The sequence below is a fragment of the Calliphora vicina genome, chromosome 2 (assembly GCF_958450345.1).
Source record: "Calliphora vicina chromosome 2, idCalVici1.1, whole genome shotgun sequence".
Lineage (NCBI taxonomy): Eukaryota > Metazoa > Arthropoda > Insecta > Diptera > Calliphoridae > Calliphora > Calliphora vicina.
In genome coordinates this window covers 58719377-58741011 of record NC_088781.1, presented here as the reverse complement: position 1 = coordinate 58741011, position 21635 = coordinate 58719377, and the positions used below count along the sequence as shown (strand labels likewise).

The 21635-nt window shown below is 30.3% G+C and overlaps 1 protein-coding gene across 1 annotated transcript in view; it reads left to right on the top strand.

Moving 5' to 3' along the window:
* Positions 1 to 11503: 11503 nt before the first annotated feature.
* LOC135951050 (sodium-dependent proline transporter-like) overlaps positions 11504 to 21635 on the top strand; it is a 46378-nt gene continuing 36246 nt past the window's right edge. Inside the window, exon 1 of the mRNA XM_065500615.1 lies at positions 11504 to 12139. The gene's annotated coding sequence lies outside the window, so the exon portion shown is untranslated. The remainder of the gene's footprint in view (positions 12140 to 21635) is intronic.

The following is a 21635-nucleotide window of genomic DNA, read 5'->3' as shown; positions in this document are numbered from 1 at the left end:
TGTTTAAATAAAGAACATAGAAGAATTAATTTAAACCAAAATGAAATGAACGCACAACGAAAATTTAATGACACTTTTCATTCCCTCTAATGGTACTTTTTGAACTTTCTATAATAATGAACCTTGAAACCTGAAATTAAGCATATATAGTCTTTAGTTAGAATCCACAATGTGGACTTTATGGAACATTTTTGTCTGCTATGGTACTTTTTGAATTTTCAATAATAACAAACATAAAGGGGAAATTAGTGGTACTTTTTTCTTTTTCTATAGTACTTTTCGATTTTTCTATTTTAATACAAATTTAAACATGAAATGGCAACTTAGCGACTTTAGCCATGTACAAAACCCAAAGCTGTCCACAGTAACCGCAAAGTTATCGTTACCCTTAAAATATTCTTAATAAACTTACCGTTTCCAAAATAATCGAAAATACATTTATAAATAATTTTAAATTGTGAAAATACATATTTTTGTTTTAATAACATTATGCAACAAATGAAGACTTTTGGAAAAACACAAGATCATGACTGTAAAGGTTCGACTCTACTACCAAAGGGTAGTAAAACTCTATACTCAGTTTGTCCATTTTGGTGACCGATTTTTTTTTATGAGCCCCCAAAGTTTCTGAAACTCAGTGGGGCGTCTAAAAAAGGTGTCATCAGTTTTTGGTTAACAGCTAATTCAGACTTTGTGATACGGCTTAACTTTATATCGCAATAATATAGCTAAGAGTCCGCCAAATAAATTTTGTTAAAATTTTTTTCCAAAAAATAGCTTTTTCGTGCATTTTGTTGAAAAAGTATAGGAAGAAAATTTTTTTTTACTTTTTTTAGAATAACTTCCAGGGACTCCTAATTTTTCAATAACAATATTTTGCAAAGTTGTAGCTACGGTAAATCTGAATAACTCTTGTGAACATATCAATGCAATCCGAACATATCTAGGCATTCTAAATAGCTGTCAAAAATCATTTTGTAGCTTAAAAATTTTAGTTTTTTACATTTTTTGACTCTAAAAAAAAATTGTTTGTTAAAAATGTATGTTCGAGTGTATACTTCTCTATTGTACTGGAATAATGAAGAATGGCTAAATCATTATCGGTATGATCCGGGCGCATCACTTTATCCAATCTTGATCACGCAATACCTGCTTGATGCAAGATATGAAAAAACTTAAAAATTTTTGAAAGTGGGCAAGGTTTGTGGAGCTTCTGAAGAGTAAATATAAGCTTTTTGTATAAGTTTTTGATATCGGTGGAAACCTTATGACTTGGAGATTGACATTTTAGTGAAATGAATTAATTTTGTGTTTTTTCGGACGTATTTTACCTTAAAAACTAACAATATTATAAAATGGTGATTTTCCATCAAGAAAAATAAAAATTTTGAATTAATGAAAAATTTGAACAGTTACAGATATCACAATAAAATTTGGAAGTAATATAGATCTAAGTGTTCTTAAGTCAATGGCATCACTAATGTTTCCATTCTTTGTTTTCAAACATCGAAATTCCTAAAACGGGGAAAATGTATTCCAAAAATTGAGTTTTTTTTAGAAAATAGCCCACTTTGACGTTATTTACAGCATGATAGTAAAAACGTTTTGTATGTATATAAACAACATACAGGGCTATACAAATGTGACGAGTTTTTGAGGATCGGTGCTTTGCGTTTTTAGAATTTTTTACGCAAACCTAAAATTTTGTTTCAAAATTGGCCAAGTTGGATAGGGCTAGGGGTACAATGTAAGCTTAAGTTAGTCAAATTTTACTTTATACGTTTTTGCATTAAGTTCTCTTTCCAAATCATAAAAAAATGTATATAGCCACGAAGAAAATTAGTTTTTTATAAAAGAAAAAATATGGGGACTTTTTTAAGAAAAAGCTTAAAAAACACACGCATACAAAGTTGAAATATATAAAAAGGTGCTTCAACTTTGGATGCGTGTAACTTTTTATAGGGACGAAATAATTTTTATCAGGTTTGTTTTATTTTCTTTAGAATTTTATCGCAAATTTGCGTCATATATAAAAAACAAATTTCGACCTTTTGTAGGCCCATCATATATAAAATACAAAAAAAAAGATCGAGCAAAATTTAAAATAAAAATTAAACCTAAATATCTCTTGAACTAAAAGAGATAACCTAAAGATAAAAGCAAATTTTTGTAGATCTTCTGAAGGACTATTTCTATTTTAAATTTCAGCTTATTCGGATCATAAATGGCTTTTTGGCGATTTTTTTTTTTAATGTGTGACATGTAGGGTCCACCCACTGATCCCCATTCCGAACACTTCAGCCGAGTAAATAATATAGCACAACATAGAAGTGTGGACTTGATCATACTATTTTAACAAAAAATCTTTGTTTTAGCGTCAAAAACTAGCAAAAACGAAAATTGTTAAGGTACCAAGAGTTGTTCAACTTTACCGTAGCTACAACTTTGCTAAATATTGTTAGTGAAAAATTAGGAGACCCTGAAAGTTATTCTAAAAAAAGTTAAAAAAAAACGTTCTTCCTATATTTTTTCAACAAAAGTGCACGAAAAAGCAATTTTTTGGAAAAAAATTTTAACAAAATTTATTTGGCGGACTCTTAGCTATATTATTGTCAAATAAAGTTAAGCCGTATCACAAAGTCTGAATTAGCTGTTAACCAAAAACTGATGACACCTTTTTTAGAGGCCCCACTGATTTTCAGAAACTTTGGGGGCCCATAAAAAAAAATCGGTCACCAAAATGGACAAACTGAGTATAGAGTTTTACTACCCTTTGGTAGTAGAGTCGAACATGTCGTGTGTTTTTTTTTCACTGTTGCACTGTGTAACTGATAAAATGTAGTTTAATAAAAACTTATTTTTATTTTTTGTTAATTGTATGGTGGATTTCATGTCAAGTGAACCAACTTTTGAAATCGATGTCTTCCTATTGGATAGTAATTCAGACACAATTTTTCAACAAGATCGGCCAAGAACTCTCTGACTTAGAGGGGGTCGAAACTTTACATTTTGGCCAAACTGGAGTTTCTTCTCATCCATTTAACTTATTACTTATTTAGCTATTTCTTCAATCTTTCGAAAAAAAAAAATTAAAAAAAATTTTAATTTTTTTCCGATATAAAAAACATTTTTGATTTTTTTAAATGGGAACTTTTTTTCTCAAAAGAAAGCTTAGATATTTTGATGTTTTAATCTCAAATTCAAAAAATTAACTTATCAACACCTCTTCTATAGCAATTTTATTAAAATCGAGCTATCCGTTAAAAAGTTACAGATTTATTTCCACTTTTTTTGCAGTTCCTCCACTGTGCGTCATAAAGTGTAGTCTGATTGTGGGTTTCAACGAGTTCTTCCGGGAATTTATTTATTTTGTATTATGAAAATAACAGCAAAATCGTTACCGCTAAAATATTATTATGAAAATTATCTAAAAACCATTACCTAAAAATACCGTTACCAAAATAATCCAAATTAGCGTTACTATTACCTTTCAACAGTTTCGAATCGGTAGCCAAATTTAGCAAAAATATTCAAAGTACTTACCTACATCACTAAGATATGGGATAGATGATTTTTACTCGAACCATTACTAACACCAGGTTCAAAAGTATTAAAGTGCAAAGCTGCTTCTATATTTACCCTATAGTTAAATTTCAAACTGTTAATGTATGATATAATACAGCAATAAATACTAATTTATTATTTTAATTTAAAATTTTAATAACATGTCTGAATGAAATATGATATGCATATGAGTATTTAAGTTAGTGCATATGTATGTACGAGTAGAGAAATATTAAATAATACATATGTACGTAATATTGCGGTATATTATTATCCAGGTAATCAATAAAACAAGCCACAAACTAGCTATCAGACATGTAATACAAATTTTGTGGTAAACTGTAGTGTAAAATATAATTTACACTAGCTACGAAAACAAAATGTTATTAAACAATCGTGGTTAACTACCGATTCCAAATGATAAAATGGTAACGGTAATCTAAATTATTATTTCGATAACGATGATTTAGCGATAATGGTATTTGCTATTATTTATATAAAGGTATTTTGATGAGGGTAATTCCTTACTGAATTTAAATGTTAATTAAATTTACAACAACTAAACAATTCTGTAGATTTCAAATCTCAATTATTATAATCAAAAATTATATTTTTAAGGCCTTATTCCTAAACAATTTTTAAATTTATACAACGTTTTAAAATCCAATTTTGTTTTAACTCTTTGCGGTTTGGTGGTTAGTTTACTAACCACATTTTCTATTGTCTTTAAAACATAGTTTGTTGGCATTTAGTGCAATTTTTATAAACAATTATATTTTTTGAAGTCATCGTTTATGATTTTTTGCAAAACTTTGCCGTCAGGGTGCTCTGGTTAGATAAATATATTAATTTGAAAATATTGTAAAAATCAGTTTTTTTAAGAGACTTTCACGCATTCAATAAAAAAATCACAGAGTGTTTATTGTTCATCGAATTCAGTGTTACTTTGATATTTCCGTTGATTGGTCAAACTAATCCAAATTTAACCCAGATATGCCGACAGTACTACATGTAGTTCTTGTTTACAGGATACGTCACGTTTCTCAAAATACCATTTTTTTTTGTTCACATACTTAGTACTCACCAATACCTCATGGGAGATTGTGTGATCGCATTATTTTTTGCTACTATTTTTGAGCTATTGAATTTTTAGTTTGTGATATTTTCAAAATGCCCATATTTAGTCATTATGGTCATATCTCGTTTGTACTGAAAGTAAAGTTTTGTACATTTACAAGTGAATAAATACTATATTTTATTATTTATGAAGAGTAGCTTGGTTATTATATGCATGAATGTTTCATTATTGCGTTTTAGTTTTTTTGTTGTGACCCCAAAGTCCTATATATAGGACGACTTAAAAAACAACTTTTTTCAATAAATTTTTAAAAAACTTTAATTGCACTGTTTTTTATTTCTCATTTGCTTCTAAAATAATATAAAAGTACTTTTAAAATGATCAAGCTCAAGTCGTCGGCATATCTGGGTTGAAATGGCTTCTGTTAAATTACAAAAATATCGTTGACAGTGTAAATGCATCATTAAACAAGTATTGAAACCACAAATTATTAGAAGCGTCAGATATTATTTTTATCCATTTCTGCATAAAACAACAATCATCATATGTGTATTGAATACCAAACAAACCAAAATAAAAACTGGCTTCATCAATATGAAAATCTATTGAAAGAATGTTAAATGATTGTAGCCTAGCATTCAAACCAAGTCACACATATTTAATATTTACAGTAAAAAAACCTCATTAAAAAACCGTCTGCAATTCACTTTAAGCATTTGTTTCACTGGCAACTCTGTTGATTTTATGCAAAAAAGGGGAGAAGTAGGAAAAAAAGTAATAAATATTTGTTTATATTTTTTGTTGTATCTTCTTGACTCTCAGTTGATAACACTCTCTCTAGTTCTCACTATTTTATTTTGTTTGTATTTTCTTTTTCAAAGTCATCGCTGAAAAATGGACAATGTAATTGAAAATGAAAACGAAATTTGTTTTTTTTTCATATTTATTTTCAATGCAAGTGATGGGAGAGAAAGGTGATGATGACGTCTTGATTAGGGTGGCCATAACCAGCCTGCCAGCTTACCAAATACATTATTAAGTAATGCATGGTCACTGATGCCAAATCATAGGTAATTACCAGGGAAACCGGAAATATGCTCTAAAAAAAGCGTTTTAGGCGCTTTAAATATGCAGTAAAAACTTTAAAATATGCTCTTAAAATTTAAAAAATATGCTCTTAAAAAAACAAACTTTTACATAATTTTTAACCAAAAAAAATTTACTTAAATTTTCAAATAAAAATCGTTGTCTATTGGATCTGAAAACATTTTTAAACATAGAAAATATTCTTTCGACATCAACTGATTAACACTTAGAACGGTTAAGTTTGAATTAGAACTAAAATTTGATATTTAGATGGAGCTATTATTAAAATAGTGCTTATTTTATATTAAAACAAGAGAGCTATATTCGGCTGTGCCGAATCTTATATACCCTTCATCTAATTATACTTCAAAATAAAAAATTTAAATATTTTTAGGTGAACAAAATTTTTTTTTCAGTTTTTTTCATTTTTTGGATAAAAATTTTTTCGAATTGTTATTTTAAATTTAAAAAAAAAATTTCTGTTTTTTAAATTTTTTTTTTTTGGTGAAAAGCCATCTATTTTTCAATTTTGAATTTTAAACAAAGGAAGTAAAAACCTGTAGCACAACAGCGAAAAATAAGTAAGACAAAATTTGTTTTTGATAAACTCAAAATATGCTATTAAACAGTATAATATGCTCTAAAAACGCAAAATATGACATAAATATGCTCTTAAAACAAATATATGCAAAAATAGGTATTTAAGGGTAAAATATGCAAAAATATGCACTAACAAATCGATGCCAAAATTCTTAAATAGTTCTGAAACGTGTAAATATCTTATCCATGTGCTCATTAGACTCACCAGAAAAAACATGCATTTGCATATTTTGGTTTCCCTGGTAATTACCAAGGCAAGGATTTCTATGCAAATGCATATTTGTAGTAGGTAACTCAAAATCACTTTTCACAATTTATCTTTCCGAATCGAAGAATAACAAAATGGCATCGATTTGTTGTTGCATATTTTGCATATTTTTCTTTTAAATGCATATATTTAGCATATTTTTCCATTTTATTGCATATTTAATTTTCTTTTGATATATTTTTGTAGCAGCAAATAGTCTAAAGGTATTTTATTCAAAACTTATTCATGTAACATGTTTAGCACATGGTTTACATCGAGTAGCCGAATAAATCAGATCTCAATTTGAAGATATAGATTTTTTAATCTCGAATGGAAAAAGTGTTTTTAAAGGCACCATAGCTTAATTTAAAGAAAAGTAACCAGTACAATTGCGTACACATTTCGATTCTTTTGAATTCAATTGCAAAAGTATTTAGTTAGTATCAAAAATTTTATAAAAACTGATAAATTTGCATTTTTTTACGAATTTTAGCGATAATACAGTTTTTTGGTCATTTTGAGCCAAAGGAGATACAGGGTTAATCTCCAAAAATATTGTTTTAATGTAATTTTCATTAAAATTCTACATATTTATGGAAAGCAATGCAGAAAATTAACGAGTTTCACCTATTTATTTCATATAAGTAAATAGTAAAATTTAGCATATATCTGAAATTTGACCTAAATGCGTGTCTCGAAATCGTTGTCCGATTTGGCTCAAATTTTCAGTACTTAAATTTTAGGCCTAGAGTCACAATATTTCACCCGGCACTCTTTGAAATCTAAAAAATACGGCTGTCACCCTAATGTACATATATATTGAAACTGTGACCAGAAATTTATATTTTTCTTGTATGAATAAATATATTTCAAATAAAAAACTTGTTTTTATTGCATATTTTTTTAATTTTAAGTGCATATTTTTTCTCTTTATCGTGCATATTATAAGAGCATATTTTTAATTTTTTAGTGCATGAAAATCCTTGCTTTGGTAATTACCCAGCAAAAACTTTACTTACCTAGTAAGCCAGCAAGTATAATTGGAGCAAAGCGATAACTACTTATTATTTGACTGAAACACTACTTACCGTTGTTCGAGATTTTTAAAAAAATCAGGGCTCAAGCTTACAAATGTACTTACAATCAGTTGAGAAATAAGTAGTAAATTCACAACAAGAATATGTAGCTAAAAAAAACACAAAAAATATTGCCTTGTGTGGGAATCGAACAGTCACATTATTTGCATGTGTTTGATAGTCAAGCTGCTAACTCACTGCTCCACGTACGAGTTATTTTATTGAAAGTTAACAATAGTTTTAACATCAACATATAAATGAATATGATATGAACAAAAAAATTAATGGCTTTGACAGGTGGCGAACCACTAACCTCCCGTTTTCCAATCAAACACACTAGATAGCTGTGCTAAATGCAAAAGTTCATTACCAGCCTGTATAAAAATAAGTACTTATTCTAGTAAATAAAATAATGTGCTGGGTAACCACCACTCCTTTCAAAAGAATGCATGAAATAACTAGTTGTCATTACAAAAATTCTAAAAATTTTTGCTGGGTACATATATCGTGGAAGTATAGTCCATGAGTAATTGAAAACATGAGTATTTCATGTGTAATTTATATTCAATACAAATATTGTCTTTGTATATTTTTTTAATTTTACTGAATACATTTTCATAGATTCTTAAATTTATCTCCCAACGATTGAATAAAGTTTATTATTTATCTCAGGCAACTTATGAGGTACGCGTTTGCTTTCACGAATAGTGTAATTTCGTCCTACAGCATTTTGAGTTGAAACAGCTCTGGATCGAAAAATCTTTTAAGATATGGAGTTCAAATTCGATAAGATCTAAATCAAAGAAATTTATAGTCCGCACCTCACAACCACACATTTGTCGTTAGTCTAATAAAGGAAAAATGGTGAAAATCGGGAAAAATTTGGACCCGCTGTTATAAAACAAACTGGAGTAGGGTGAGTAAAAATTTTGAAAAATTTATTTTCAAATGCGAATATCTCTTAACTGTAATAGATAATTGATAGCTACAGAACACAACCAAAGAAATAGGATCGTTTTAGATAAATTGGAATATTTTTGAAGGCCGGAGTTTTAAACATAACTTAACTAAACAACAGAAATTACTTCGGAATAAATGTGGATCAAATTGTTCCTAATATTTGAAATCCTTTCAAAATTTTGATATAAATTTTACTTTTAGAAACTCAATAAATATGTAATAAATTCTTTATGTATTAACAAAAAGCAACAAAATTTTCTACGTTTTTTAAATTTGTCATTCTAAATGACAAAGTGTAAAAAAAAATTGGTCAAAAAGTCAAAGGGAATCCCGCAATTCCTAAAAATTTACCCATAGAGTCCACATTTCCTTTGGGGCTCGGAAAATACTTTGGGGATAAATACCGAACATATCAAGATTTCAAAAGCTGCTTTCCGTTTTCTAATCCCAGATTTGGGATTTTAGAACATGTGGCTGAAATTTGAAATTGTGATATAAAAATAGGTAAAATTCCAAAGGACATAGGGGCTACATTTTCGAAAAATAGTACCAATTGTTTATACCATAATGTTCTCCTTAAAGATACACTACAGAAAAATATAAAATTGTTATACGTTCTTAAATAAAGTTTTCTTTTAATAAAAAAAGAGTTTAGTTACCTTTTCGCCAAAAAAAAAACAACAAATATCTTTTTTGAATTTTTAAATTGAAAATCTTTCATTTTTGGTTCCATAATTGATATTGCAATGAAATCTTTTGAATATTATTGGTAATTTAGTGTTCTAACTGACGCCCTATATTTAAAAAAAGCGGACCATGGTTCGGAAAAACTTTGAAAATTCAATTTTGAAATGCCTATAACTCGGACACGCAAGCATGTTTTTTGAAGATCTAGCCGAGTGTTTTCCAAAATGGGAAACAAAAAATTGGTACATGTTTAAGCGCCCCACTTTGAGCGACCATAATGCCGCCCTGGAGCATTTATACATTTTAATAAAAATAACTCCTTGGCTACGCCCACGTAATATTTTATGCCGATCGGACCAGCCGTTTAGAAATGCCGGACTTATTTCCAAAAAATTTTGATTCTGTGTTACTTTTGCTGACTTTGAATTCATTTTGATTTAATTTCTTTAAGTTAAATTTGACCTAAAAATACCGCCATCAGCAAATCTGGCTTACGCTCTTTAAGGGTTTTATAGTCACCACCAAAATCCAATATGCGTTTAGTTTGGTACTCCAAATTGATCCAATATGAGTTTTGTTTGGTACTCCAAATTGAGTTTTCTTTGGTACTCCACCACGACAAATTATAGGTTATAAATTATAACCAAAACGTAGCAGTGCCCTTACAATAGTAAACAATTTGCCAACAGCTGATTGATGATCGACGTTGTTGCCATATTGAAATTCAGAATAAATTCACTTTGATTTTGTGCATTTACGTCAAATGTAATGCGCATTAGGATGGGGATAATTCACAATTTAATTTGAATTAAGACTATTCGACATATGATTTGTTTAATCTTTTTTGGAAAACGGAGTGTCTCGACTCTATGTATAATTCTCTATGAATACTAGAGTGAATTTAATAAAAGTCGAAATTGTTTAACTAACTAACATTGTTATTGTGGAAACCTACATTCCATAATAATAACGTATTTAAAGGCATACGAGCTCCAATTCCATACAAAACTTTTAACAATGACAACCGATTCCAAACCAATTCTAATCCATTTTTTTGGAAACCTTCCTATAAAGTATAATACAAATTCCTTTAAGAATATTGATCATATATCCTGAAGTAGTTTTCTATTTGTAGTTGTATTTGACAGCACTAATACATCGGTTTTAAATTTTTTAAAACTAAAACTTTAATTTTAATATTTAATGTTTTATATCTTTATATTTATAAAGATTTTCTATAAAATGTTCTACAGTTGGTCACCTTAAATCACAAAGTATTTGTTGTATGTACTGTGTATACTGACTGCACTAGTGCTAAATGATGACGACCTGTTGTATGAGTAAGTGTTTATTTTCTATGGCTTGTCTAGTGCAGTGTACGTATCTAAAGGGTGTTTTTTTAAGCCCGGTCATCTTTTAGACGTCTGTTTTATCGCATGGAATGATACCAATCCACAACAGACCCTAAATACTTTATTACATCAAAAACAAAACGCACCGTTTGGTGCGGTTTACACGCTGGTGGCATCATCGGACCTTAAAACTTAAGCAGGAGCTCGCATTACGAGCTAATGGAGATCGTTACCGCTTCATGATCAACGATTTTTTGTTTGCAAATATGGATGGCGCTACGTGGCATACGGCTACCGCAACCATCGATTTATTCAAATCAAAATTTGGCTATAATTTGATTTCACGAAATAGACCTGCCAATGGCCTCCAATGTATTGCGATTTATCTCCTCTAAATTTCCTGTGGGGCCACGTGAAGTCACTGGTTTATGCTGATAGACCAGCAACAATTGACGCCTTGGAGGCCAACATCATTCGTGATTTTTCGTGACATACAGACAGCAATGCTTGAAAAAGTAGCCCAAAATTGAATGTTCAGAAGAGCCATATGACCGAAATCATTTTCAAATCTTAACGATCTTTCGAATAGAAATATTTTTTGATTTAAATTTACAGTCTTTTGTGTTATTTTTTTACAATTCCAAGTTCTATCGGTCTTAAAAAACACCCTTTATGAATGAATGAATGTTTGTTCGTTTGTGTTTTGGATGTCTCGTACACATGACCATATCAGAGTTCTGCTTGTTACTCGCAATTCAATGGGGAAAAATTAAAAAAATAAAATAAAAAAAATAAACAAAACAAAATAACGAAAAAAAAATATAGAAAAAAAGTAAATAAAGCTTCACAAACGAAGATATCACTGGGTACGAATAGCAAAAGTTTGTTGTTGTTTGCATTTGGTGCAATAAAGACGTGCAACAAGTGAAATATTTTTTCTCTACCGTGCGATTAAAATTTTTTATTGTTGATCAAACTGTAGACTGAACTGGAAGAAGTGAAAAATATTGTGAAAGAAAATAAAATCCCGATTGCCTGGGAAAATTCATTCAGTTCAGATGTTATTAAATTAGTGTCGATTAATCAGTAAAACATCAAGTTTATCCGTGGTCTCTTAGTGCGAAACCGAGTGTGAGTGCTGGTGTTTGAATATGCAACAGTGATAAACCGCACAACTTGAATGATAAAAGGAAATGCTTAATTAATTTATGAAACTTAACAGAGATAAAGAACAACAGGAAATTTAATAAGAATCCAGCAAGAAGAAATTCAATTGTATGGAATGTGCATGTTGTTAAAAGGCCAATTAATGGTAAAGAAAATAAAATGAATTAAACACTGAAGTTTAAAGTTTTCAAATTTTCAAAATAAACAAATTTTTGCATTCAAAATTAACCACTGAGAATCGATACGAAAAAATTTGTTAAACAAGCAGCAAAAAGTAAACAACCTCATAAAACGGAATACGAGTACGGCTGCAGCTTAAAATGTAGGTAGAACGAGTGTATGTTTAATGTTTATCTTATACCCTACACTGAAAACACAATCATTGTAGATAGTTGGAGTTAGGCTGTGAAAAAGATAGTTGGTTTTGATTTAACAAATTTTAAATTTAAATTTAATTTTGATCAAAGTGAGTCTAATGTAGTAAAAATAAATCATAATGAACATAAATTAATTCTCATGCAAAAACTGTTTTATATACTTTTTTTAGCCAGCTGAAATTTTAAAATCGTACGGTCAGTTTCCACTTTTAGGTTTTCACTAAGAAAACCCTAGAAAACTAAGAAAATTTTAAAAACTGTTAAAATGTTAAAAAAATTTTACATGTATTTAGTTTTTGTTACACATGTAAAATTTACACTCAAAGTACACGCTTGTAATCACATACAATTTTCTGAAAATGAGTGAATTCACTTAATTGTGAATAAATTTAAAAAGAATAATTAGATTTTTATGATCAATATCTCATTTTGTTCCTATAACATGTGGCTTTGCGAAAAAGTAATAAATCTGAACAATTTCTGCCGTCTTCGATTTTTCATGATTTTTTTAAAATAGAAAAATTTTCATGTAACAAATATATTTTTTGCTTAAATTTGTTATTATAACTCCGAAACTAATGAGCCGATTGAATCGCTATATATGTATATGTGAAAATTTGTACATAGCATGGGGAAAATGTTTTTAAAATTCAATCATTCAAAGAAGATCTATGTATATCAAACCAAATAACTAAAATTTTGTTAAAATGAGCAAATTCACTTAATTGTGAATAAATTCGAAAAGAATCAATTGATTTTTGCTACCGATATCTCATTTTGTAGCTTTATATGTGGTTTTGCGATAAAGTAATAATGCTGAACAATTTCTGCCGTTTTCGATTTTTCATGAGTTTTTTAAACAAAAAAATTTGCTATTTTCACGAACAAAATATATTTTTTGCTTCAATTTGTTATTATAACTCCAAAACTTTTCAGCTGATTAAAACCCAATACATAAAAGGTTATGTTAATTTCAACATTCTTAATTTTATTTTAATAACATCGGACTAACCCTTTTTCAGTTATCATTAATTATGTAGAGCAACGTCTAAAAAATCACAATTTTACTTAAAATTTTTTTTAAAAAAAACCTCTCCATAGAATTTAAAACCTACTGAAACCACAATACATCAAAATTGTGTAGCGGTTTAAAAAGCTTCTAAAATTTGTTCGACTTTGTTGCTCTGTGTAGTGAGGTTTGATTTATAAAGTAAAATAAAACACATAAATTTGAACGTTAACATACAATTTTTATTACCGGTTAAAAGAACTCCGAAACTTTTTATGTAAAAATATTGTTATTGTTGGTGTTTTGTTTAAGCTCTGATATTTTTACAAATAAAGCTTGAGTGTCTGTAATTCTCAATCACTCTATGGTTATATCGAGCCCTTAGCGCCAAATTATCGTAAGCGACAAAACACAAATTTTACAGGAGATTTTTTTTTTATTTTGAAACTTATACATAGAATTAAAAATTTTATGATGCGATATAATATAATTTCGTTCAAGCTTTTTGTCTATTTTTCAAAAATATTTAAAACTTTTGACAATTAAAAATTCATGGAATACTTTATTGAAAAAAATGACAAAAAATGTTTTTTATTGAATTTTTGCATAGATAAAAATTTTTCGAATTGAAATTAAATTTTTATTTATAAATCGTTTTTAATGAAATTTCATAGTTATGTAGATTTTTCTATTTAAAATGGAAAAATAAAAACGAATTTTGAAATTTATTATCAGCAATCCCGCAATTCCCAAAAAAGTTTTGAAAAATTCCAAAAATGGGAATTTTTAGTTTTTTGGCTATGATATCCATACGAGGGTCGGGCTTATCGGGACCCTTCACAAAATAATTAGAAACATGTTCAGCCACCTAAAATCGCTTACTATATTACATTGCGATATGAGAATTTTTGGCCTAAAGTTTTTTTTACATAAAAAATAGGTGTTTTTTTGAAAGAACCTGGTCCCCTCGGTAACAACAATTTTGAAATTTGTTTTCCTTTAAAATATTTTATGAAAGTAGAAATTCCTTATACATCATCTTAGAAAGTTTTTCCAATAACTTAAAAAGAAAAAAAGTTCTTTTTTTATAAATTTTTTTTAAATTCAAATACATATAACTTTGGACTTAGTCACTATTTTTAAACAATTCTTTTTCGATTTGACACATACATGTGTTGTTAATCCAACAAAGGAATACTGGAGAAAATAGCGAAATATGTGTATAAGCTTTAATCAAAAAACTGGAGTAGGGTGGGTAAAAATGTTGAAAATTTAATATTCAAATGCGAATATCTCCTAATCTATAAGAGATAATTGATAGCTACAATGAGGTTTTTTGTAGTGCTCGATAGGAAGATTCTATATGTGTAATTGTTTTGAAATCGGAACTCAAACCAAGAAATATTATCGTTTTAAAAATATAACATACCCGAGGGCCCTTGGTCGCGCCCCTGGTGGGCCCATGAGGTCCACGTTCAAAACTTAAACTCGACAACACTTCTTCTTTGCGCACGTGAAACTTCATTCAAACCAATCTAACCATTCAGAAGTTACAGATTTATTTCCCTCTTTTTATACCATTCACCTTCTTTAAAAAATCTTTGGGGGCCTATAAAAAAAGCATGTCATTTTTTATAGGCCTCCAATTACGGGAGACCGTAATTGCAACAAATAGATATTAGTTACCTATGGAGTAAAAATCATATAGAAAATCATAAAAATCATACGGAAACTAGAAAAATACTCAAAACAATAAAATATTCTGACCACTTCGGATTTTGACAACTGAGTTAGGTGAGTTTCCTAATCTATGGAAAAAATATTTGGTAATTTTTATACAGAGATATTGACTTGAAGCTAATCTTAAGTTATCCTTAGGTATACATTTTAAATCCATAAAGAATTTTTAAAAATATCTCGAAAACTAAATTTTCTGTTCTGTTCTATCACACTCAATAATTTTCGTATACACTTGATTTGAATTGAACCTGTAGTTTAGAATATACACAGTATTTTGGAAATAAGTTTGCAATATTTCCAAAGTGAATGCTGTGTCAAAGTGAAGCAGAATCAAACTTTTTTGGAAATAAATCTGGCATTTCAAACTGTCTGGTCCGATCTGGATAAGTTCGGTTCGGTTCGGTCCAAAAGTACGATCAATATATTTCAATTTTGAAACGCCTGTATCTCGGAAATTATTTTTTTTTACGACCTAGGCGACCGCTTTCAAAAATATAAAAATCTTTGAAATCGAATGGGAAACAAAAAAAATGGCACGTGTTTAAAAATTGTACATGTCGAACCCTACTTCGAGCTCCCATAGCGCCGCCCTTAGACCATTTCTAGGGTCCATTTTAATAACTTAAACTCGAATACTGCTTGGCTAAGTCCACGTCAAATTTCATACAGATCGGATCAGACGTTTAGAAATGTCAGATTTATTTCCAAAACATTTTGATTCTGCCCCACTGTGGTTTGTCAAAAATGTGGCTCAGAATGTGGCTGCAGTGGCCGAAAGTGTGAAAATTAATCCAAGTCAACGCCGAGCGTTTCAGAGACATGATTACGGAATTTTTATGTGCTGAAATGAAAGATATGAACTTGGATAATCTTTGGTTGTTCAGCAGAATGTCGCAACGTTCCACACAACTCCTCAAACAATCCAACTTTTGCGCACTAAGTTCGGTAATCGTGTTATCAGCCGTCTTGACGATGTAAATTGGCCGCATCAGAGCTTCAGTTTGACCCTTTCCTACTTTTTCTTGTGGGGTGCCGAAAACTAAACTATATAATGTTCAATATTCCGAATGCAAGTACTGTGCCTTCAATGAAACTCGAGTAATCTTTACAAAACACATCACCTATAATTGTTATTCCGGTAAAGATCTTTATAGGTATTGAAATACATTTTACAATGCCACTAATTAAACTACAGAGCAACATGTTATTTCATTTCGAAAACATTTTTCGTTTTACTTTTTCTGAACAAACAAAATTTGGAACAATTTCCTCATTCGGTGTGGAGAATCCCATATTTTTCATTTTGGTCTCGCTTTTCCTATAATATAAACTTTTTGCATATTATATGAAGCTTTAAGCAATGTTACCTACCATTTATTACGTTTTATCATGTAGGGTATCTTAAAGCATAATGTTGCCAATTATTACACTTTTGTATGTATTTAAATACAAAAAATATTTATGGCGCCGGTTTCTATTTGCTTTTTCCCTTTGTTTCTAGTGTGATTTTAACGAGTAAATCTAGTATATTTCTACTTCTACTAATATTTATTCCTTCTTTCTTTCAAAATCAAATGCATTGTTTAGCTAGTGTTTCTTTCTTTATGTCTTGGCTTTTGGCTGATTTATTTATGATTTTCTTTGCCTTTGTTTACATTGTTTATCGCTTTAAAGTTTAAACTGACGCATTGACTAACCAGCCAGTCAAATGTGTACAAATTTTTGTAGTAGACGGACGAACGCCTACACTGTGTTTTTGGTTTGTGTGGTGAAGAACAAAAAAAGTGAAAGAAAAAACAACGAAATCGTAAAAGTGAGAACAAATAATTGGTAATTTAAAAATTAATGATGCCATACTGGTGAATAAAGTGGGTTTTGATTGTGGTGGAAAACCCGCAGAAAAACTCTTCTTTAAAAAAATATTTGAAATGTTTTTAATTGGCATCGGGAATGAGATCCAGTTATTATGTATTACAAGTGTTTAAACCGGGTTTTCTTCGAAATCTCGGTTTTTTGCGAACCGGTTAATTTAAAATTTTGAGTTTTAAATTAATAAAAAAAATTACGACATACAACGATACGACGCTACGACACCAATTGTGAATTGGGCAAATAACTATAAGAGATAAATAGCACACGTCATTAGGTTTTTTTTTGCATAGTCAAGGGCGTTAAGAATATATTACTTGATTTAAGCCAACACCACAGCGAACCTCTCTGAAGTTCTTTGGGGTCCGTCGTCAAAAATTAGAATCGAATACTCCTCTTCTAGAACTTTCTGAAACTCCAAATCTATTTCTGGCTCTTGAACCTTCCTCTATTGCATTTAGAGAGCTTTGTTATAATTATTCCGAATACTGCCGTATTGATCTTTTGTAATGTGCCTGAATTGTCAAATTGATCGATTTACTGAAAGAATGTCTAAAGGTGAACTCTATGAAAAACTCATTTCACTCCAATTTAATCGTTACAAAGATAGATATTAATAAATTGCTTATGCAAAGTGTGATTTATTTATGTTTGAGGTATTTATGTTTGCCGAACTTGAGCACGGTCACCCTACATAGCGATCAGTCTGGTAACATATTTTATTATGCAAATTGTGACTTGTGGTCAATGGCTCTTTGTTTTCATTCATTCAATCAATACAAACATTTACATAGACTCAAATATAAGTATGTATGTTTGTACATTAAGGTGGCCCTTATTTTTAACTTTTTATGCTCCAAAGTTTAAAATAGTTTTCTACCAAAACATGAAAATTAAAGCAAAATCGGATGACGTTTACAGGTCAAAGGAGTATTTTCAATGAAATTAAAATTAACTGAAACATAAACCTGGTTTTTAGTCTGTAAATAGTGGTGCTTATGGAAAAAGGACCATAAACTGTGATCACATATATTTTCAACCCAAAATTGATTTTTCAAATGAAAATTAACTGAAACATAAAATTGGCTATAATTCACAACATGGATAAATAATTTTTTTAAATATACAGAAGTAAAGTAGGACTATTAGAATAAAGAAAAACTGGCTTTCTTTTGTATATTCCAATTTTACTAATTCCATGTTTCTAGATTCATAGATATAGCAAATTCTGAAATTGCCATTAATAATAAAAATAGCTGCCAATTAAAATCATAATTTGCAGCAAATTTTATGTTTCTCGGTTCCTCATAATTGAAATTTCAAAATATACAAATATAAACTGCAGTTTGTAGTCCACAATTTTACGTTCTCACTTTGTGTTCCTGGAAGCAATATTAAAGAAAAATCAAAAGGTACGATTAGAATAAAGAAAAAGTCTTCTTGTCAATTCTCACTCATTCAGGATAAAGTCCCCCTTTGTGGATTCAAATTAATTTCGTATTATCTGTGTCTAATTTCATGATTCTTGGTTTATTATTATAAAAGTAAAATATGTTCTCTCTTTGTGGTACCTTAAGCACCCTGTCATATGCCGGAAGTTTTGCTTTACTTTTTTAATTTGAAAAAGCGCTGCTGCAGCACAACGAAGCTTGTGGTGAATCTGTGTCATCGGTTTCAAAGTGGGAGAGATGGTTTGTGCGGTTCAGAAGTGGTTATTTTGACACGAAAGACAAATATTAACCAGGTCAGACAAAAAAGTTTGAAGACCAAGAATTGGAGGCATTACTCCATGAAGATTGTTTTAAAACAAAGATTAACCAGGCCAGACAAAAAAAGTTTGAAGACCAAGAATTGAAGGCATAACTTCATGAAGATTGTTTTAAAACTCAACACGAGCTTGCAAAATCAGTAGGTGCTACTCAATCAGCAAATCAAAACGTTTGCAAGCAGCAAGATTCATCTTAAAACAGGGAAATTGGGTGCCATATGAATTGAAGCTGAGAGTCCTTGAAAGAAGATTTTGTATGTCTGAAATGCTGCTAGAATAAAAGCATTTTTGCACCAAATAATTACATGCGATGAAAAATGGATACATTATCATAACCCAAAGCGTAAGAGATCGTACATAAAGCCCGTCCAACCAGCCAAGTCGACACCAAAGCCAAATATCCATGGCGCTAAGGTAATGCTATGTATTGAATGGTTCCTAAAGGGTCCTATTTATTATGAGTTGCTGCACGTGTGTGAAACCCAACTGATTCGTTTGAAGCTAGCATTGGGTGAAAAACGGCCAGAATATGCGGCCAGACATGAAACCGTAATATTCCATCATGACAACACTAGGCCACATGTTGCAATACCAGTTAAAAACTAACACGTCCAGATTTTGATCCGTCAGACTACTATTTGTTTCGATCGATGCTCACTTTTCGAATCTCAAAAAAGTACCAAACACCTGTTAACTTGAAGATGCATTTTATATGTTTTTGGTAACTGTATTAGTTTAGAAGATAGAAAGTTACCGATTTTACCTATTTTTATTCCCTAAAATTTGTAATTTCCAAAAATTCCATCTTAGTGGAGTATAGTGTAAATTTCATGTCTCTACCTTTTGGAGTTTGGGCAGGGCGATGACTCATCAGTCACTCACTCAGTGACTCTTTTACATACAGTGTTCGAAAAAATAATAGAAACGAATGCTTTATTTTCAAATTTTATAAGTTAATTAGTCCAGTTTAGTATTGTTAAAAAAATGTATATGCAGTTTTGTTTATCAGACATACAACATAAGAAAAAACATAATCATTCCTCTTTTCATTTATATTTAAATACATTATATGACCAACAATGAAAAGAGTCAATATTTTTACTGGAAAAAATAATAGAAACGCGTAAAATGACTCAATTTTTAGAAGCACATATTTTTATTTTTTGTTAAAAAATTATTTTATTTCAATAATTTGTTGCTCTACGTTTGTTTTTCACAACTTCATTGCATCTGCGACTCATGGAATCAATGAATTTTTCCGCAAACGTCCTTGTCAATGGAAAACCACTCTCTTGGATTTTCCCCACAAATCGTCGTTATTGTACGGACTGAAACCCTGCAGCTTCCTCTTGAGCACTCGCCAAAGGTGTTCTATTGGGTTTAGGTCCGGTGACTGCGAAGGCCATTCCATAATAGGTACTTTTTTGACAGCAAACCAGTCCTTTGCGAATTTTAAGGAGTGCTTCGGATCATTGTCCTGCTAAAACTCCCATCTAAAGGGCATCTCTTCCTCAGCAAATGGTAGCATTATGCTGATTTTTATAAAGGGGACCTATTGTATGCCAAGAAAATGCACTCCAAACCAAAAATATTTCAAAACGATTAGTCTTCGCCAGAACCCATACAGAAAACCGCATTAATTTTTGGAAAACGTGTTGTGGAGTAACGAAACAAAAATAAATAGGATGGGACCAGATGGCAGAACCTTTGTTCATCGTCCTAAAGGACAAGAGTGTAATCCTCGGTTAACTCAGAAGACGGTAAAAACTGTGGTGGTAGCATTATGGTTTGGGGTGCATTTTCTAGGCTTGGAATATGTCCCCTTATAAAAATCAATGGGAACATGGATAAGTTTCAGTACTTAGATATTATGAAAAACCATATGGAGCCATATGCCTTCGATTCCATGCCAATTAAGTGGAAATTCATGCAAGATAATGACCACAAACACTCGTCTAAACTAGTAAAAAGTTGGATTTGTGCAGAGAAGATCGAAGTTTTGGATTGGCCAGCCCAGAGCCCTGACTTAAATCCTATAGAGGGCCTTTGGGACGAAATCAAGGTTGATATAGCAAATACAAAATTATAAAAACTAGGATCGTCCCGTGGCCGAAATTCGCTTTTAAAACGCTTCTTAACAATATTATTGAAAGAATTTTTAAATTTTTTTTTTATATTGTGCATATCTAGAGAAAATAACATTTAAATCATATATGTTTCATCAATATTGGTGGTCAATAACATACTTAAAAGTGTACCACAAAAAACGTGTGGCTTATTAATATATAAGATATGGACGATCTGTTGTCGGAAGCACAAAAAGCTTGGGATACCATTCTCAAAACAAAATGCAAAAAACTAGTGGAATGTATGGGTCGCAGGTGCGAAGCTGTTATCAAAAATAAAGGCTACAGCACTAAATACACTATGCAACAAATTAAGACTTTTGGAAAAACACAAGATCATGACAGTATAGGTTCGACTCTACTACCAAAGGTTAAAACCCTATACTCAGTTTGTCCATTTTGGTGACCGATTTTTTTTTATGGGCCCCCAAAGTTTCTGAAAACCAGTGGGGCCTCTCAAAAAGGTGTCTTCAGTTTTTGGTTAACAGCTAATTCAGACTTTGTGATACGGCTTAACTTTATATGACAATAATTTAGCTAAGAGACCGCCAAATAAATTTCGTTAAAATTTGTTTACAAAAAATAGCTTTTTCGTGCACTTTTGTTGAAAAAATATAGGAAGAAAAATTTTATTTTTACTTTTTTTAGAATAACTACCAGGAACAATATTTAGCAAAGTTGTAGCTACGGTAAATCTGAATAACACTTGTGAACATATGAATTCAATCCGAACATATCTAGGCATTCTAAATAACTGTCAAAAATCACTTTGTAGCTTAAAAATTTTAGTTTTTTACATTTTTTGACTCTAAAAAAAAATTTTCTTAAAAATGTATGTTCGAGTGTATACTTCTCTATTGTGCTGAATAACGAAGAATGGGCAAATCATTATCGGTATGATCCGGGCGCATCACTTTATCCAATATTGA